At 58.3% G+C, this 17,044-nt stretch overlaps 1 long non-coding RNA gene across 1 annotated transcript; it reads right to left on the reverse strand.

Moving 5' to 3' along the window:
- Positions 1-6,245: 6,245 nt before the first annotated feature.
- Positions 6,246-7,975, reverse strand: LOC113616029 (uncharacterized). Its single transcript, XR_003431185.1, has 2 exons — positions 7,489-7,975; positions 6,246-6,851 (listed from the first exon to the last, which is right to left on the reverse strand). It is a non-coding gene; the product is annotated as an uncharacterized LOC113616029 (long non-coding RNA).
- Between the last annotated feature and the right edge of the window lie 9,069 nt (positions 7,976-17,044).

The raw sequence follows: 17,044 nt of genomic DNA on the forward strand, positions 1-17,044 counted from the left end.
ATAAATCTGTAAATATGATTTTCAGTGACTAATATTCCATTGTTTGGACATGCTGGGATTACTTAACCAGCCCCTTATTTGGGGCCATTTGGAATTGTCTTCACTCTTTTGGCCTTCTGCATTTTCCTGTGGCAAGCAACTTTGTAGGAATAGCTGTTGAGGTCTCTCTGTGGGGAGATTAACTCGAAGGGGAACAGGTGGGTCAGAGTGCAGATGCTATGAAGGCCTGAGTGAGATTTTTAGGGTACTTTGGGGGAAAGGGCGAGCGAGAGAAGGTCCTAGAGTGTATGCCCATAGAGTTGGTTCCAGGATTAGTGTAGCGTGGTGCACCAAGGCGGGGCACTGTTCTGAGACTCTGCTTTTCTGGAAAGGGAAGGCAAGGCCTGTAGCTTGAGTGGGGAAGAGTCCCGGCGTCCCTGGCGTTGTGTGGCATCCTGTTGCCTGGGGTCATGGCTCGGGCAGGGTGCCGCCTGTCAGGTGAGAAAGTAGGTGTGTCTCATCCAGGCTGCTAAGCTCCATGTGCTGCCGGATGCCCCGCTGGCCCCTCTGCTTCTCCACCTCCCTCTGCACTCACCCGGGGGGTGCGCTCTGGGCCAGGCACTGGAGAGAGATGTGGATCACCATTCATCCCTTGTGCATACCCTCTGGGAGCCTTTCCTGTCCAGGGCCTGCTCCCAGTTGGCAGGGGGTGGGGCAAGTGGCCGCGTCCGCAGAACTGCAGGTGCCCTGAACACTGTGATGCTGGTGGCGCAGCCTAGAGGCTCAGAGCTGCGCATCCACCTTTGTGGTGGAGAAGCTGAGTTTGGACTGGATGTGGGAGGCTGGGCTCCTGACCAGAGGGGCCTCACCCTGCTCCCTGGCCCCCAGCAGCCACCACCCTTCCCTGAGGAGCATCCTGATTCCGAGTTGAGGAGGAAGCTCCCTAACACAAGCTGACGATTTAGAAAAGCACCCCAGCCTCCACTGAAGCTGGGGGTGGGGCTGAGGGCGCCGCTGCTGTCTGCCCAGCTCCTGGCCTGGAGACACCCTGTACCAGCAGCCCCTCAAGACATGTCTGAAAGATGAGTGACAGATGCATAGGTGAAAAATCTGGCAGCTGTTGGGTGCATTTGAGGTAAAAACCATACCTCTTTTTTTTTGTAACTGCCTTGTTGAGATATACTTCATCTACCATTCACCCTTTTAAAGCACATAATTCCATAGTTTTTAGCTGTGCACCTGAAACTAACACAACACTGTAAATCAACTATACTTCAATAAAAAAAATTTAAAAGAAAAAATAAAAATGAATAAAAAATTAAAAAAATAGTTCTTAGGTTATTCATAGAGTTGTACAACCATCGCCGCTATTCATCTTTATGACATTTTCCTCACCCCAAAAAGAAACCCCACACCCAGTGAGTAGTCAGCCCCCCATCCCCTGGCAACCATTAATCTACTTTCGATGATGACACCCTTGGTGTGTATTTAGGTGCAGGAATTCCTAGATAAGAGGTCAAATACTGATAACCCTTAGGTTAGGCCTTTACTGTGTTTTAAAACTCGGGAAACCTGAACTAAAAATCCTATCCCTCACTCTGTTGAGTCCCTCACCCTCCCATGGGAAGAGTCAGCCAGAGGGGAGCAGCGGCGGTCTGCCCTCCACAGTGGGCCTCCTGTTAGCCACAAGCCTCACCACTCTCTATTGCTTCTTATTTGCCTCTCTGCATGACCCGGTAGGCATGGCAAGTGGGGGATCCTTGCTCTAGACCCAGGTCCCTGCCAGGCTTAAAATCTCTTTTCCCAAGGGTGGGTCTGTGCAGAAGTTGAAGGAACCACCCTCCATTGCCATCTCTATGCCTGGACATGCAGCCCCTCGCCAGGACCGGCGGGCACGGGCGCGGGGTTCTGAGGAGAGACCTTGCTGTCCAGCCCGCCTCCCCTTCCATGACGGGCATTCCACGCACTGAATCAAGCCGCATGTAGACAGGCGCCTACTCAGCATCTCACGCTGTTTAACCTGCTGTGATGGAAGCTGCGGCAATTACGTTTTAATTGAGATGCACACTGCTTCAGCAGACTTGAGACAGCTACAGCTATTGCTAATTAATTTTCTTCCGAAATGACAGCATTTAATAATTTTGCTCCGTGACGCTCATGTTATGGATGTAGTTTACCTCTCTGGGTGCCGTCCGGTGGTTTCTACCCAGAGGTGGCTGGGGGCGTTCTCCTGTGCCCGCGCGGTGGCTCCGTGATGGAGCAGCGGGTCGTGCCCCACAGGTGGGCAGTTCCTGGTCCTCGGGGCATGGGGGCACCTTGCTCCCCTCACCCCTCAGCACAGAGACCAGGGCCTCTGCCGGCCCCTGATCCTCTGAGGCAGGAGGGCAAAGTGATGGAGTGCCTGGATCTGGAACGTCCCGTATGTAGACTTGGGTTTTAACTGTGGACTTGGGCAAGTGGCCCTCAGCTGCTTCACCTGTAAACGGGAATAATGGTGCTTCTCCTCGAGGTGACCAGGAGGCTGCACAGACCCCGTGTGAGCCACTGGCTCAGAGCGTGGGCCTTGTGGGCATGGGCTATGGCTCTGGCTGAGACAGGGACACTGCCGACTGTGGAACAGCCGCCTGGAACTCTTCCCATGGGCCCCTGACACTCCTTTTCCCCCGGCGCTCGACTCATGGGCCTTTTTTAATGCTGTCGCCTAGGCAGGTACGAATTCTGTCCTGGGCTCAGCTCTGCCTGGGGGCTCAGACTGTCCTGTTAGTGAGACAGGAACCCCGCAAGCCCTCTGAGATGGGACTGAACCAGGTGCTAGTTTTTGTAGTAATGGCAGCTCCTGAGCCCAGGCCAGCACCAGCAGCCGCCAGGCAGGTGGGAGGTGGCACGGTGTGGGGAGAAGGCAATGGCATTGAGCACCTGCTGGGCACCTGTCTTGACACATGTGGACACATTTAATCCTCCCAGTGTGGAGTGGTTTATGTTATACCCAATTTCCAGATGGGGGAAGCTGAGGCTCCGAGAGGGGTTACGCAGCTGGTGCGAGGTACTATTATTAGCTTTGGAATCCAGTTCTGTCTGACTCAAGCCTGAGTGTTTCCACTCTGTCACCTGTTAAGGGGAGGCCTGCAGCCTCCAGCCCTGGGAGGGACCGGCTGAGGTCAGGTAGGACAGGTGTTGAGAAGGTAGGACAGGTGTGTGCATGTGAAGGAGGTAGTCAGTGTTTGTGGAACCCAGGGCTGTGGTCTGGGACCATCTCTGGCAGTGGGTCATGGAGACGCTGGTGAAAGCTGGGGTCCCCCTCCCAGCAAACACTCCGGGGCCATCTGCACACCTTGTATTCTAGTTGTGGGGCTCCCCCATCTGCCTCACCAGGCACCCGCTGTGCTGCTGTGTTGCCTGTGCTCTGTGACTCGTCCTGGAGGGCCTGGGGCTGTGTCCTGGGGGCCCTGCTGACACAGGCTGGGTGGTGGGAGGGCTGGGGGATGTGGGAATGGACACCCAGGCACCCCCAGGGCAGGTCAGAGTGGGTGTAGGCCTCCTGGCTCTTTCATTTCCTTGACCCCCACCCCCATCCCAGTCCTGAGCCCTGGATGTGCTGTGAGGGAGGCGCCGCTGCTGGGAGGGGGAGGGGAGTTCTGGGCCGACCCTGCTGTGCAGCACCAGGGAAGTGTCTTCCCCTCTCTGGGCTTGAGATTCCTACCTGGAAGATGAGAGTTTGGTGAGAGGCTCCCCTTCAGCTGGAAAGTACTAGGTAGAGGGCTGGGAGTGTGGTATCAAAGATAGCGGAGTCATGGCGGGGGGTGGGGGAGAGGGAGGGGGGCAGAGGCAGATGAAGGAGCTGTAAGCGGAAGTACGTTCTAGAATGGAGGGACCCGGGCGTTCTCTTCTTCAGAAAACTCAGAGGAGGCCTCTTCGTGTAATACGTTCTAGAATGGGAGAGACCTGGGCATTCCCTCCTTCAGAAAACTCGAAGGAGGCCTTTTCCATGAGCCCACCCAGCCGAGGGGTCGTGCAAGGGTTCAGAAAGGAGCAAGATGCAGTCCTGGCCCCTGGGGGCTGCTCTGGGAGGGCTGGTCCCAGGTTGGTCCTGGAGGCCTGGCCGCTGCCCGCCAGCTGCCCCGGGAAGGCTGCTCACTCGCCCCAGCGTGCGGGTGGCTGGAGTGGGTGGGTCTTTTTTCCCTGTGCTCCCAGCAGACCCCTGGGCCTGCCCCCTGCCCTAGACCTGTGTGCATGGGGTGGGGGTGGGGTCTGATTGGGATGGGGAGCTGCAGCCCAGTGAGTCTTGGGTGGCTGCTGGGTCCTGTGGACGGAGAGTGAGATGCAAGGGGCCTGGCCAAGACCCCAGACTCACCGCTGGGCTCTGATCCCCCGATCCAGCCACCTGTGCGTCAGCAGGAAATGGCCGGCTTGGGGCCGTGGAGGCTGGGGTGGGCGCGTGGTGGGCAGGCATCTTGGTAGCCCTTCTCCCAGAAGGGGCAGAAGGGTTACTGGGGGCGGGAGGGAAGAGTGCTCTGGGGCAGCCCTTGTGCGGCGGGCAGGGGGCCTTGGAGGCCGCACCAGGAGCCCTGAGCAAGGAGGGTCCCTTCTGCCCCAGAACCTGGGGCCTCTCCCACCCAGAAACCCCCTCCTGTCTCAGCTGTGAAGCTTCTTTCTTTAGAGGGACCGCACCCGGCCCCCTCCCCAGCAGTTGCAGAAGCAGTGCTGGCTGGGAGGGCCCGGGGGTCCCACGCTGGGGGCGGCTCTGTCGGGTGTGTCTGTGTGTGAATGTGAATGAGTGTGTGACTGCAGGTCCACGTGCAGGTGTGTATAAGTGCGCCAGCATGAACCAGTGTGTAAGTGTGTGTGACTTTGTGAGTGTGTGTGCTTAAGGATCGTGTGAGTGTATGTGTGTAAGCGTGTGTGAGAGTTGCTGGGGGAGTTTATGAGTCTGTGTGCATGCGTGTGAGTGTGTGCTGGCGGGGCTGGGGGCAGGGGTCCCGTGCCCCCCGCTCTCTGCCCGGGTCCTGGCCCCGTCGCGGCTGTGGGGCTGCTGCATCTCCCGGAGCGTGGGTTGGAGACGGGGGCGGGGCCTGCAGGCCCCCTGAGCCCCGTGGGTCTGCAGGCCCGTGCCCTGCACGGCCAGTGAGGGGCAGGGCAGGGGAGCACAGTGGTGGCTGGAGATACAATGTGGGGTCTCAAGCAGACGTTTCCTCCAAGTGGACCCGCTGTTTGGGGGACGCGGGGGAGTGCATCTGGGCTTCAGCTTAGGGCACCTGAGCCCAGGGTGGGCGGGGCATAGAGCACAGAGACTCTCGGAGGGGGCAGGCAGGCCCACCTGGCTGACTGATGGGTCCCCTCCTACAGCCTCGCGGCCTCCTGAGCCAGCTGGTCCCCGTCCTCAGAGACCGGGGCTGGCGTGGGCTGTCCTGGCCTCCCCTCCTGGCCTTCTCCCCTCCTGGCCTCCTCCCTGTCCTGGCCTCCCCTCCATCCCGGCCTCCCTCCTGGCCTCCTCTCCATCCTGGCCTCCCTCCTGGCCTCCCCGTCCTGGCCTCCTCCCCTCCTGGCCTCCTCCCTGTCCTGGCCTCCCCTCTGTCCCGGCCTCCCTCCTGGCCTCCTCCCCATCCTGGCCTCCTCCCCATCCTGGCCTCCCCTCCTGGCCTCCCCCCCCGTCGTGGGGCACTGGTTTCAGCCTCCCAGCTTCCTGGCTGTCGTCTCCTGGCCACGTCCCACCCCTCCTGTGACTCAAACTGCTCCCCTGTTTGTCCTGACTCAGTCGCAGGAGCTCATGCTGCCGCCCACACAGCCAGAGAAGATAATTAAGGGAGCGAAGTGGGTTATCTGCCAGGTTCCCAGGGCAGGTGATAGAGGTGGGGGCTGCGCGGAGCCCTGGTCTCCGTGGCCTGTTTCAGGAGAGTGGAGGCAGGGCAGCAACAATAATAATCATCGTTGGCATCTGGCATCTACTGAGGGCTTTCTCTGAGCCAGGGGTACCATGTTATCGAGCTCACTGTGTACAGAGACCTTAGGCAGCTCACCAAGGACACACAGCGAACTAGGGGCAGGGCTGGGGTATGACCCTAACCGCTGGGCTGCATCCCAGACCTGGAACCACCGCCTCTGTTCTCCTGCCCACACCTGTTGGAGCGCAGGTTGGTGCTGTCTGGGGTCAGCGTGTGTTTGTGTGTGTATGTTGTGTCACGGGTGTGTTTGTGTTTAGGCAAGTGGGGAAAGAAAACAACACCCGCATCCTTTCTCAGCCCCGTAGACATCACTGCATGGGGAAGGAATGTGGATTCGGCAAAACATTTATTTCTCCGTAGTACGTAAATATCTTGGGGTTTCTCAGTTCTCAGAAAGGCATCTATTACTCAGGTCTTACTTAGCATCATGAAAAGGGAAGCCTGGTGTGGACACACACACACGCACACATGCACACACGCACACACCCTTTAGCAGCCGGAAAGCAGACGCTCCTTGGGTTTGGATGAGGCAGGCGTGTTGAGACCAAGGTCTAATTGCTGGGCTCCGGCTGGGAGGTTGGCAGCCACCAGCCTTGTGTCATCTTCCGTTCCTTCTTTCTGTTAAGCAGACGGCCGTCTCTACGGACACGCAGGGCCTGGTGGGCTGTCCCATTGCTGGATGGGAAAGAAGGAAGGGTGGGAGAAGAAGGGAGAAAAGAAAGAGGAAAAAAAAGGAATGAAAGAGAGTAAGGAAGATAAGGGAGAGGGATAAAGAGAGAGACAGATTGACTGCTCAAAGCAGACGCTGCAGGTCTTTCCAGGGGCGTGGGGGTGGCTGTCACTCACTCCACCTCTCCAGCAGGAAGATGGATTTCCCCGCAGGCGTGTGTCCCGGGATCCAAGGGGGATGACGAACGCGGAGGCCCTGGTGCCCTAGGAATAGATGGAGTTACTGACGGATACAGATAGGAAACCTCAGCTCGGAGAGGTGAAGCCTCCTGCCGAGGTCCCCCAGCTGGTAGGTGGCAATGCTGGGCCTCATCTGCCTGGCCCTGGCCAAGCTGTCCCCTCCCACTAGGAGGACACTGTTCCCCTGATTCAGATCCCCGTAACCCTCTCCGATGGTCCCTCTCCGGTGAGCCTTCCCCATGCTCTGGGCGGGATGGCCCTGCCCGTCCTTCACCAGGAGTTACCGTGACAGTGACCATGACAGTGACACTCGCTGGTGGACCTGCCCTTCAATCCACCCTCACAACTGGATACCTCCTGAAGGGCTCAGAAACTGCAAGGTCAGGGGCTTGGCCCAGTAGAGGTAAAGTGAAGGGGCTTGTGGGGGACCCAAAGGCCATCTAGAATATGCCATTGGTTGCCAAGTGTCAAGGAGCATTGGTATCAGGATGCAAAGCTTCACCGTATAAACGCATGTTAATCCTGTCTCCCCTTTGCTCAAAGCCTTCAATGGCTCCCAGTTCCTTCCGTGTCAAATCCAGACTCTGGCCCCTGTTCTCCTTCTGTGCAGCCTGGTCCCTGGCTGTCCCCTGCCACCTGCACTTCTCAGCACCTGTCTTACCTTTCCTATCTGTTGTGGGTGTTGCCTTGCCGTGAGTGCTCCGAGGATAGGCTTCAGGGCTGGCAGGCTCCAGGGACCCTTTTTCTGTCCCCAGGGCCTGGCCCACAGACCCCAAATATGCCGGGAACAGAGCCAGCAGCCAGACCTTGGCTCTCTCTTAGCTCTTCCCCAGGCCCTGGGAGCTGAGCCCAAGGGGCCGGGGGTCGGGCTCCCCTGCAGGCTTGTCTCTGAGCGCCCCTGATGTCTCCCCATGCCCGCCCTGCTCAGACGCTCCTTCCCTTCCCTCGGTTCCAGCAAGTAAACCCGAGCCCGAGGGGGCTTGGAGGGTGCACGGAAGTACTGGAGATGTGGAAACAGAGGCCCGGAGCGGAATGTGAGTTCTCCAGGCGGTCGTGGCAGAGAGGTTCCCAGGGCCCGGTTCCTCTCTCCCAGTGAAGCACACGGTATCAGGCTCTGGAGGCTTTTCTGACGTGTTTCTGAACAATGTTACGTCTCCGGAGGCTGAACAAGGTGACCCCCCCCCCCCCCCGCCCCCCCCCCCCCCCCCCCCCCCCCGCCCCCCAGCCCCCCAGCCCACAGCTGTCAGGCTGTCTGCTGACCGCAGCGAGGCATCCTTGCTGTCCGGGCCTGGACCTGGCTCCGCCCCCTCCCGATGCACCCGAGTCCTGAGTGGCTGCAACGTGTTCCCCACACGTCTCTTTACTCCCCATTGGCTCTCGGCAGAAGCCTCTCTCTGCCACGTTTCCTCGTCTGGGAAAGGAGCCACTAGCTGTGCCCACGCCTGGGGCTGTTGGGAGATTGGGGTGGGAGATTAAAAGTCGAGCACCCAGCAGGAGCCAGGCCCTCCCAGCTTCCAGGGCCTGTGTGGAGGGGCCAGGCGTGCGGGACACCACCTGTGGGCGGTGGGTGTGATGAGTTCCCAGGGAAACAGGGCTGGGACTTTGGAGCCAAACCTGACCACACTGGCACTGGCTCTGCAGCTCTGGGCAGTTTACTGTTGACCTCTCTGAACCTCAGTTTACTCATCTCTAAAATGGGGATCAGAACAGAACCCTCGTCGTGGGCGTCAAGACGCAAACCAGCGACGTGGAAGGGGCTCTTATGCGGGAAGGAGCTCAGTAGCTACGAATCCCCCAACTCAGTTTTCCTCTGGATTTCTTAAAGGTGTGGCCATTTTAGCCAAACCTCTTGGAACCGAAAAACAGGACCCAGACAGGTAGCCTCTTGGCGGTGGGATTTCAGACCCTGGGGGTGGGGCGGATCCTGGGGAGTTCAGGAAAGGCAGTACCTGTCAGAAGCAGCAGTCCTGCCTGAACCTGGAGGCCTGGGTCGGAGGCATGATGTCACCCGGGCATGGCACTGGATCTTTCTGGCAGTTCCTTACCTGTGAAGGAGGCTGACGGCCTCGGCCTTGCTGGTGCCTGGTCGCTATGGATGGGTGGGCGCTTGGCTGCTGGTGGCAAGAAAACGGTTTCATTGTTGGCGGTTCCTCTTTTACCCTTAATGATTCTCTTGTTCTACGAGGAGTGGGCATGCGGCCCCCAAGTCATTATCCCCCTTGGGGTCCCCTCGTCAGGTTTGGGAGGTAAGGCATGTCCGGTCCCCTTTGAGGAAGGAAGCTGGGGTTTTTCTATAATATCAGCTCCCGCCGGATCTTCCCCAAATCTTCTCCACTTGGCTTTTTCTGGATCTCCTGCTCGGTTTCTGGCCCCTTCCACGCCCAGCACTCTGTGGCCATTGTCTCTCCTGGTGGGAAGGTAGGCAGGGGTCCAGAGGGTCCACCTCCACCTCGGAGGGTCTCAGCACAGGCTCCCCCGACCTGGCCGCACTCCAGCCCTCGTGGGGCCTTGGTCACGGGCAAGGATGGTTCAGTGGCTCTGGCTTGGGTGCTCTGGGCCACAGGAGAAGCAAAGCAGTTGGCACAGTTCTGGGCTTTTAAACATTTCCTTTGGGGATGACTGGAGTGGGCCCTTGGTGGGAGGGGAGATGCAGGGGAAGACTGAGGTTTTGAAGACCGTTTTCACAGTATTTCTGATAAATTCATCTTGGGGCTGCCCAAGACTTGGGGCCCGCCTGGAGGTTTCCAGCCCAGTTTCCTGGCCTCTGAAGGAGAGGGGCCTCACTTAGGATGGGAAGCCAGACACCCTGGTGGATGCTGGACCCCGTGGGGGCTGTGAATGGAAAGTGCCGAGACCCCCAGGCTGCGTCTCCTGCCTGGCTTCTCCCTGTCCTAGTGTCTCCTCTGTAAGCGGAAGGTGGTGATGATTCAGAGTGAAGTTGTAGGAAGGGAAGCTTGCTCTGGTGGCCCTTGAAGGGACCTCCTCTCTGCCGGCAGAGGAGCTGGGCGGGCAGACCGTCCTCCTTTGCCCTGCTGCCATCGGGGCACTGGGAGCAGTAGCCCCCTTTCTGAGGCCTGGGAGGCCACGCCTCCTCAAAACTGGTCATTTTCCGAGATTACTCCTGCACCCCTATCCTTCGTGGTTAGAAGCAAGGCTAGATTTGTAACGTCTCCCGGCATTTTCTCTATTTTCATTACTAAATAGCATTTTAACGGAAAAAGCAGTATGACTTTACATTAAGGAACATTGCCAGAACCCAGCATGACCCCAAGTCCCATCATCCTAACACAAGAGTTTTTTTCCTATATATTGTCTCCAGTTTATTCTCCAGTTGGAGTTATGGGATGCATTCAAGTTTGCTGTATTTTCACCTCCCGCACGATCTCAAACATTTCTGTCTTCGTAACAGTGACCTAAAAGAGCTGCAACACTCTTCCACTGTGTTGCTAAAATACAATGTATTAGAAACGATCTCCCTCCTGTTAACATGGAGGTGGCTGCCAGGGCTTTGCAAGCGTGGATGGGGGACATGTTGCACGTGGTCTGGTCCGCGGCAGGCCAGGGGCTTAGCAGATGCTTTCCTGCAGGTGGTGGGCTTTTAGTAGTCAGGCTGGCTGCAGTTCTGCTCCCTGGTACATCCTAAAGCCACACGCCACCCAGCAGGTCTCCTTTGCTTTAAGTGCCTTCTGCTTGTGAGGCGCTGTCTAGATGTTTCGTAGTCGTGAAATCATGATCATTCGTAACAGCCCTGGAACGTCAAATTCTTGGCTCCGTTTTCCATCAAGCGATTCTAAAGTAAGGAGGAGCTGGGTCACGTGCCCCCAGTTTCCGGCAAGAGGCCGACCCGGGCTTTGGATCCGGTGCTTCACGGCACTGCCTGTCCTTTGGTGAGCTTCCCACCCCCGGGGGGTGATCACGCAGAGGCTGGATCATGAAGTGTCTAGAGTACTTTAGATCAGGGTTTCTCTACTTGGCTGGGTAATTCTCTGTTGCAGGCGGCTGTCCTGATCACTGCAGGGTGTTTAGCAGCATCCCGGGCCTCTACCCACTAGCAGCTAGTAGCACAATTTGGAAACAACAAAAAATGTCTCTGGGTATTGCCAGTCATCCCCTGGGGGTCAAATTCACCCCCAGTTTCTCACCTGCTGGAGAGGATTCCTGAGTCGGATGGGAGGTTGGTGACTGGATCTCTGAGGACCTCTGGGACCTTGTGGGGCTCCCCACATGGTGGGATCCCTTGGTGGACTCTGTCCGCATCTGTAGTGGTTGATTGGAGAGACTGGGTTTGGTGACATTGTGGAAGGAGTCGTGGGACCCAGGTTCAGAAGTGCCTCTTCTACATGTGGACCCAAAGTCCAGACGCAAAGCCTCCCAATCATGCGATGTGCCCTGGGGCGGGTACCCTGCTCCCAGTAATGACGGTGGGTGACAGTCCTGTGACCGGGGGCACCTAACCCTTTACCTTCTCTGTGGCTTCTGGCCATTTTGGAGGACTCGCCTCATTTGAGGAACCTTGCGTGTCACCCTGGTCTCTGACAATGGGCTGGGACGTCCTGGAGCATCTTCCCGGGGGCGGTGCTGTCAGGAGTCCAGAGCCGAGCCCACCCGTGGCACCTCGACTCACACATCAGGCCGGGGTGGGGGGCGGCACTGGCAGGGAGACTGTGATTTGCGGGGCTGCGAGTAGACTTGGGCTTTAAAGAGTCCTCTCATTTCCTCTCCGGAAGCCTTCAAAAGGCCCTGGGAACAAAAGGAGCTTGATTGAGTGTCCCTTGGAGAGCTTCATCGAGAGGGGGGGAAGAACAAGCAGCACACACTACAAAGCCACTTCATTCTGCGTATGGTGTCATGCCAAGAAGCACTGAAGTGCGGGGACAAGCAGAGAGGCATGCTCTTTTTATCAAGAGAGTGTCGATTGGCGGTTAGAGCCGAGGACAGCCATCAGCAAACTGTGCAGGGATTTTGGCACCCCTCACTCCTCTCCAGCCTCCTCCCTCCAGCCTGCTCCATTCCTGTTCCCTTCTACTTAGAGACATTAACTTTTTATATGACAGCCACTTAAGGCCTGACCTTATCCCAGGGCACTTTGCATTTCAATAGCTGTTCTTGAAAAATGAAAAAGCTTCAAATAAGTGAGTCTCTAATGGTAGAATTTCAGGTAGTGAGTAGGAGGTGACTTTTTTTTTTTTTAGCCAGGGAAGTGACTCTCTAATGGTAGAATTTCAGGTAGTGAGTTCTGTCAGACACCTTCTAGGCTGCATCTTTCTGTCAGACTCTCAGGGACAGTTAAATAACTTTAACAGCCATCGACTGTGTGGCAGGCAGTAGTAGGGGACGGTTTAGAAGATGGCTGACTTCAGAACGCTGGGTTTATTACTCTGATGGCTCCCACTCATTGCATATTTGTAGGACACTGACCATGTGTTGGGCAGTGTGTCAGGGGCTGGGAGCAAATGTCAAAGAGCCAGACCACCTGGAGAGATGGTTAAGCAGACTGGAAGTGTCTCCCGAGCGCTGTGTGATGTGGGAACCCTGGAGGCCCTCCTGGGGGAGGTGGTGCTGGCCTTAGGCTTCAAGGTGTAAATAGGAGTTCATTGGGCAGGGGTGGGGAGAGCATGATCGCAGAGGCTGACAGGCAGTGTCTGGGGGTTGCAGACTTCTGGAAACACCACAGTGTGAAGGACGAGGTCTGAGTTGGTGGGAACAAGGCTGAAGAGGTAGGGAGGGCATGGGCCTTGGGGGTTCCCTGTGCCCAGATGTGCAGTTTTCCACAGGCTCTGAGGGTCAGTACTCACCCTCTGCTGGACACTGGCCTCAGGCTTCCCTCTCGCTGCCCAGACACTGCCCTCCATCTGCTTTAGCAGACCTTTCTGGACCTCGCCTGTCCTCCCTTTAAAGATGCTTATACACCTGTTCCTCCAGCAAGCCCTCCCTGACCTCCCTCAGGTTAGCCCAGGCCCCCTGTGGCCTCCTGAGCTAGTCTATCAGGAAGCGTATTCTCATTGTCACTGTCTGTTTCGTTTCAGCCCTGTCCCCCCTTGGCTGGGCGCTCTGGGAGAGCAGTGCTGTGTTTAATTCACCTTTGCGATCAAGGTCACAGCCCAGGCTTGCCACACAGTGGGCCCTTGGGAAATGGTGATCTCACTCTTGTCCTGAGCCTTGGAGCCCTGGGACTTCCCTGGCCTCCCTGAGTGGGCATGTGCTCAGGCTGCAGCCCACCTACCTAGGGCTGGGTGGGTGTCAGGTTCCAGGCCTGAGGGCCCAGACAACCGGTTAGGGCTGTGATGTGTGACGGCCAGGGGACGGGAAGGGAGTGTGCGGGCATGTGGTCTCCCAGGCGTGCAGGAAGCCCAGGAGAGGTGGGGACTGGCTGGGCAGGGTCCCGGCCCCACCTGGGACAGCTTAGCAGGTGTGCAAAGCTGCCAGCCAAAGGCGGGACACTCCTGTTGGCTTCAGTGGCCAGGGTGGTGCTGGCACAGCCTGGGGAAAACCCGTGGCTGAGTCTGGCAGAGACACCGATGGAAGAGCTGGGTGCGGGCATCGCCTGGGCCACGTGGGGAAGGCCGTGGCCGGGCAGGTCAGAGCAGGGTGCTGCGCAGGCTGAAGCAGGAGATGCCGGCCCACCCACTGGCCTGGTTTCCCCCAGAGCCTTGAGGGCAGAGCAGCTGCCCTAGATCTGCAGCCAGCCCTTCCCAACCTGCTCTGCTCCCTACCCCAGGCCCAGCACCACCTGCGGAGAGGGAGACCTCAGGCCTAGGAGATTGTTGGTGCTCAGTATACAATTGCTGGTCCGTGGATGCAGGTGGCTGCGGTCTGTTTACTTGTGTCCTGTCTGTGCTCCCCACGTGCCCAAATTCCTGTTTCTACCCAATTGTGGCATGACGTGACACTCCCCAGGGGGTCCTGCCTGCCCATCTCGCTGGTGGGGCGCTGAGCCCAGAGATGGGGGGACACTTACCCAGAGCTGCACAGCGAGCGAGTCACGGTACTCAGGGGAGTGATGTGGCCAGCTGAGGCCAGCCAGCTGAGGCATGAACTGCTAAGGAGGCTCGTGATAGTTCCTTTGCATCGTTGGCAAGGAAGGGGCTGCTCTGTGTATGAGCTGCCTGGGCAGGGGACGTTACCAGGTGACCTCTGGAGGCTTTTCTTGGTGCTGGACTCTGGGATCAGAGGAAGATGTGCTTTGGGCCCTAGAGGGGCTCCTTGCCTGGCAGCCTCGTGATTCCAAGGGTCCTCAGCAGGCCTAAAGCAGGGAAATCAGACCAAGGTCCTCTCCACCTCTGGACAAGTTTAGCCTCTTCCTGCAGCCAGCCCAGAGCTGCCCCTGCCACCCAGCTGGGGGCCAGCGCTGCCCAGGCCACTGCTCAGGAGAGCCTCTGTGACTTTGGTCGCTTGCGCCAAGATGTTTGGACAGATTTGTCCAGGGTCTGCAACAGCCCCACCCCCGCCATCCCAGACCTGGGCCGAGGCCGGGGTCCCCCTGCACCTAGGGGCCGTGGTTTGGGTTATGATTAGAAGGACATGGGAAAGCCACCTGTACCGGGCCTCTGACTCCAAGATGCCATCCCCAGCCTGCAGTTCCACGAGGAGCAAAGAGCTCCTTGGGATGCGTAACGGCTCAGAAAGCAACTTTTAACCAACAAACACTCAATCTTTTATTTGTCTTGAAAATGGTGTGCGTTTACAGCACAGGAGGTAAGTTTCCATACACTTGGGTCCTCGGCACTGTCCATGGCAAAGCCTTCCCTCCCAAGGGTTTACGCGTTAAGGGAAGGGGTGCAGTTCATATGCCAGTAGCGGTTTTGCCCTCAAGAGCTTTTCCATCACTGAGCTGGCAAACACTGCCTGTGACAGGCATTAGGGGTTGCTGACAGCCCCCCTCCTGGCCTCACAGCCAGCCTGTGCTGTCGTCCACCTCCCCTGTGCTGCTGGGTCCCAAAGCCCCCCCAGAGCCTTGTGGGCAACGGGGCTTGAGGTGAGGCTAGGAGAAGAGGAAGGTTCTCTCAGTTTGTGTGTTGAGTCGTCATCAAACGTGGAGTAAGCCTTTGTCCGGGGCCGGCATAACGGGCGTGGGCACGGCAGTGGTACTCAGAGTACAGCCACATTGGGACTTCCCTGGCGGTCCAGTGGTTTAGACTCCACGCTTCCAATGCAGGGGTGCAGGTTCGATCCCTGGTCGGGGAGCTAAGATCCCACAGGCTGCGTGGCCAAAAGAAAAAAAATAAAAGAATACAGTGACGCGGGAGTTTGCCCTTGGGGGGCACAAGGCAGAACTGGCCTGGTGGGGGGCTGGCAGGGCAGGCTCTGGGGAAGTAGCATTGCAGGCAGAGCTGGAAGTGTGTTAAACTGGGCGATTTCGGGGTGGACCTGGGGGGTGGTGAGCCTGGAGGGGTGGACGGGGGCAGATCCCGGAGTGGGGCCTTGGTGCCATGCAGAGTATTTGGACTTTGTTATGCAGCCACTTCCCCGCCTTTCTGGTCCTCTTCCCGCCTCAGAGCCTCCTTTGGGGGGTTTCTCCACTCACTGGGTCTCTGTCCTTGACTCCCGCCCGTCCCCAGGCTCGGATGAAGGGGCCCTGGCAGGGGCCTTGGTGCCGGTGATGCCCGTACGTCAGGCCTGTTCCTGCCGTGCCCTCCACCACCGGGCCCCTGCGGGTGGGCACCTCCCCGGCCTGCAGCCTGCCCAGGGCCGTCTGTTTTTCCTCCTTGGGGCAGAGGCAGAGCTTGTTTCTCCCCCGCCGCCGCTCAGGAATCGCGCCTCAGAAGCACACAATGCAGCTGTTAAAATATCTGGGTCTGGCCTGGCGGCTGCACAGCAAACCCCTTGTTCACCTCGCAGACAGCGCGCCCAGGGGCCGAGCTGGGCCTGCCTCTGCTGGCCGCCTGCTGGGGGGGTGGGGCGGGGAGAGACCCCGGGCCTTGCTCGGGACTTCTGCTGCTTTGGGCCTGTCCACGGAGGAAGGGGACAGACAGCAGCATTTGGAATCGGCAGGACGGCACGTTCCAGAGAGATGCCAGCCTGAGCGTTTGCACGTTAGAGCCCAGAGGCCCAGACACCTGTGGTGGGGCGTCAGGATGGAGAGGAAGGGGGGCCACGGGCTGCCTTGTCCAGTCTCGGACAGGCCTGCTGCCGGTGCCGGGGCTCCTGGGTCAGGTCTTCCTGCCCCAGTTGGCAGACAGGTGGGTGGTCTCGCTGGGGCTGCAGTTAGGATAACGTGGTGGGCATTTGAGTCGGAACCCCTGTATATGCCAGGCCCTGTGTTCTTAATCCTCTCCATGAGGGACACGCCGTTGTCATCCCCATTTTACAGATGAGGAAACTGAGGCTTGGGGGGACTCAGTTCTTATTCATCGCTCTAGGTAGCACTGGGATGCGAACGTGGACCTTTCTCCAGAGTCTGCCCTCCCCGTGTGCCCCCCCCCCCGAAGGTGCCGGCTGCTGCTGACGTGTGCAGGGGGTGTTGTCAAAGTCTCAGAAGCAGCACCAGGAGGTGGGTTGGCTCTGACTAGGGTTCAGGTGGGAGGGCGTTAGGCAGGCTTCCCAAGGTTTAAAGCGTGGCTTCCTTGCATAGAGCAGGGAGGAGAGAATGTTCTGGGCAGGAAAGCAATGGGACAGAGGCAGGGGGATGGAGATGACCTGGTATTTTCAGGGAGTGAAACCACGTGCAAGGGAGTGGAAGCTGCAATGCCATCTGAAGGGTGAGCTCTTACCCACACCCTTCTGGAAAGAAAAAGCCTCTTGCCCAGCTCTGGGCCCCCGGACGCCCATCTCCCCTTATCTGAGCCTGGCTGCTGCATTTCCCATCGTTGGGGCCTCCCTGGCTGCTGTTCTGGCCCAGCAAGTCAGTGCATTGGGGTCATGATCTGTTTTCCGGCGCACCAGCAAGCCCAGGGGCTGGGCACATGAGGGAGCCTTCCTATTTGGAAAAATACATTCAAGGAACGATAAAGAAGCAGGTGCCCCGCTAGGAGAGTGGTTTCTGCATGGTGCCCGCCTCTGGCCACAGCGGGTAGAGGGGAGGCCTTTGACCTGAAGCTCCTGGGAGCAGCTGGGGTTGTGGCAGCCAGGCTGGCTGGCTGGCGCGGCAGAGGTGTGTCTGAGACTCCAGAGGCACAACTCCTCACTAAACCTCGGTCTCCCCCAATCCTGTCTTCCTTGGAAAAGGGTGCCCACTTGTAGGGGTTCGCCTGCCTGGCCAGCCTTGGGCCAAGCCCCAT

The sequence above is a fragment of the Aethalodelphis obliquidens genome, unplaced genomic scaffold, assembly GCF_003676395.1.
Source record: "Aethalodelphis obliquidens isolate GAN/ISIS:26980383/991018 unplaced genomic scaffold, ASM367639v1 scaffold129, whole genome shotgun sequence".
In the NCBI taxonomy this organism is placed as follows: domain Eukaryota; kingdom Metazoa; phylum Chordata; class Mammalia; order Artiodactyla; family Delphinidae; genus Aethalodelphis; species Aethalodelphis obliquidens.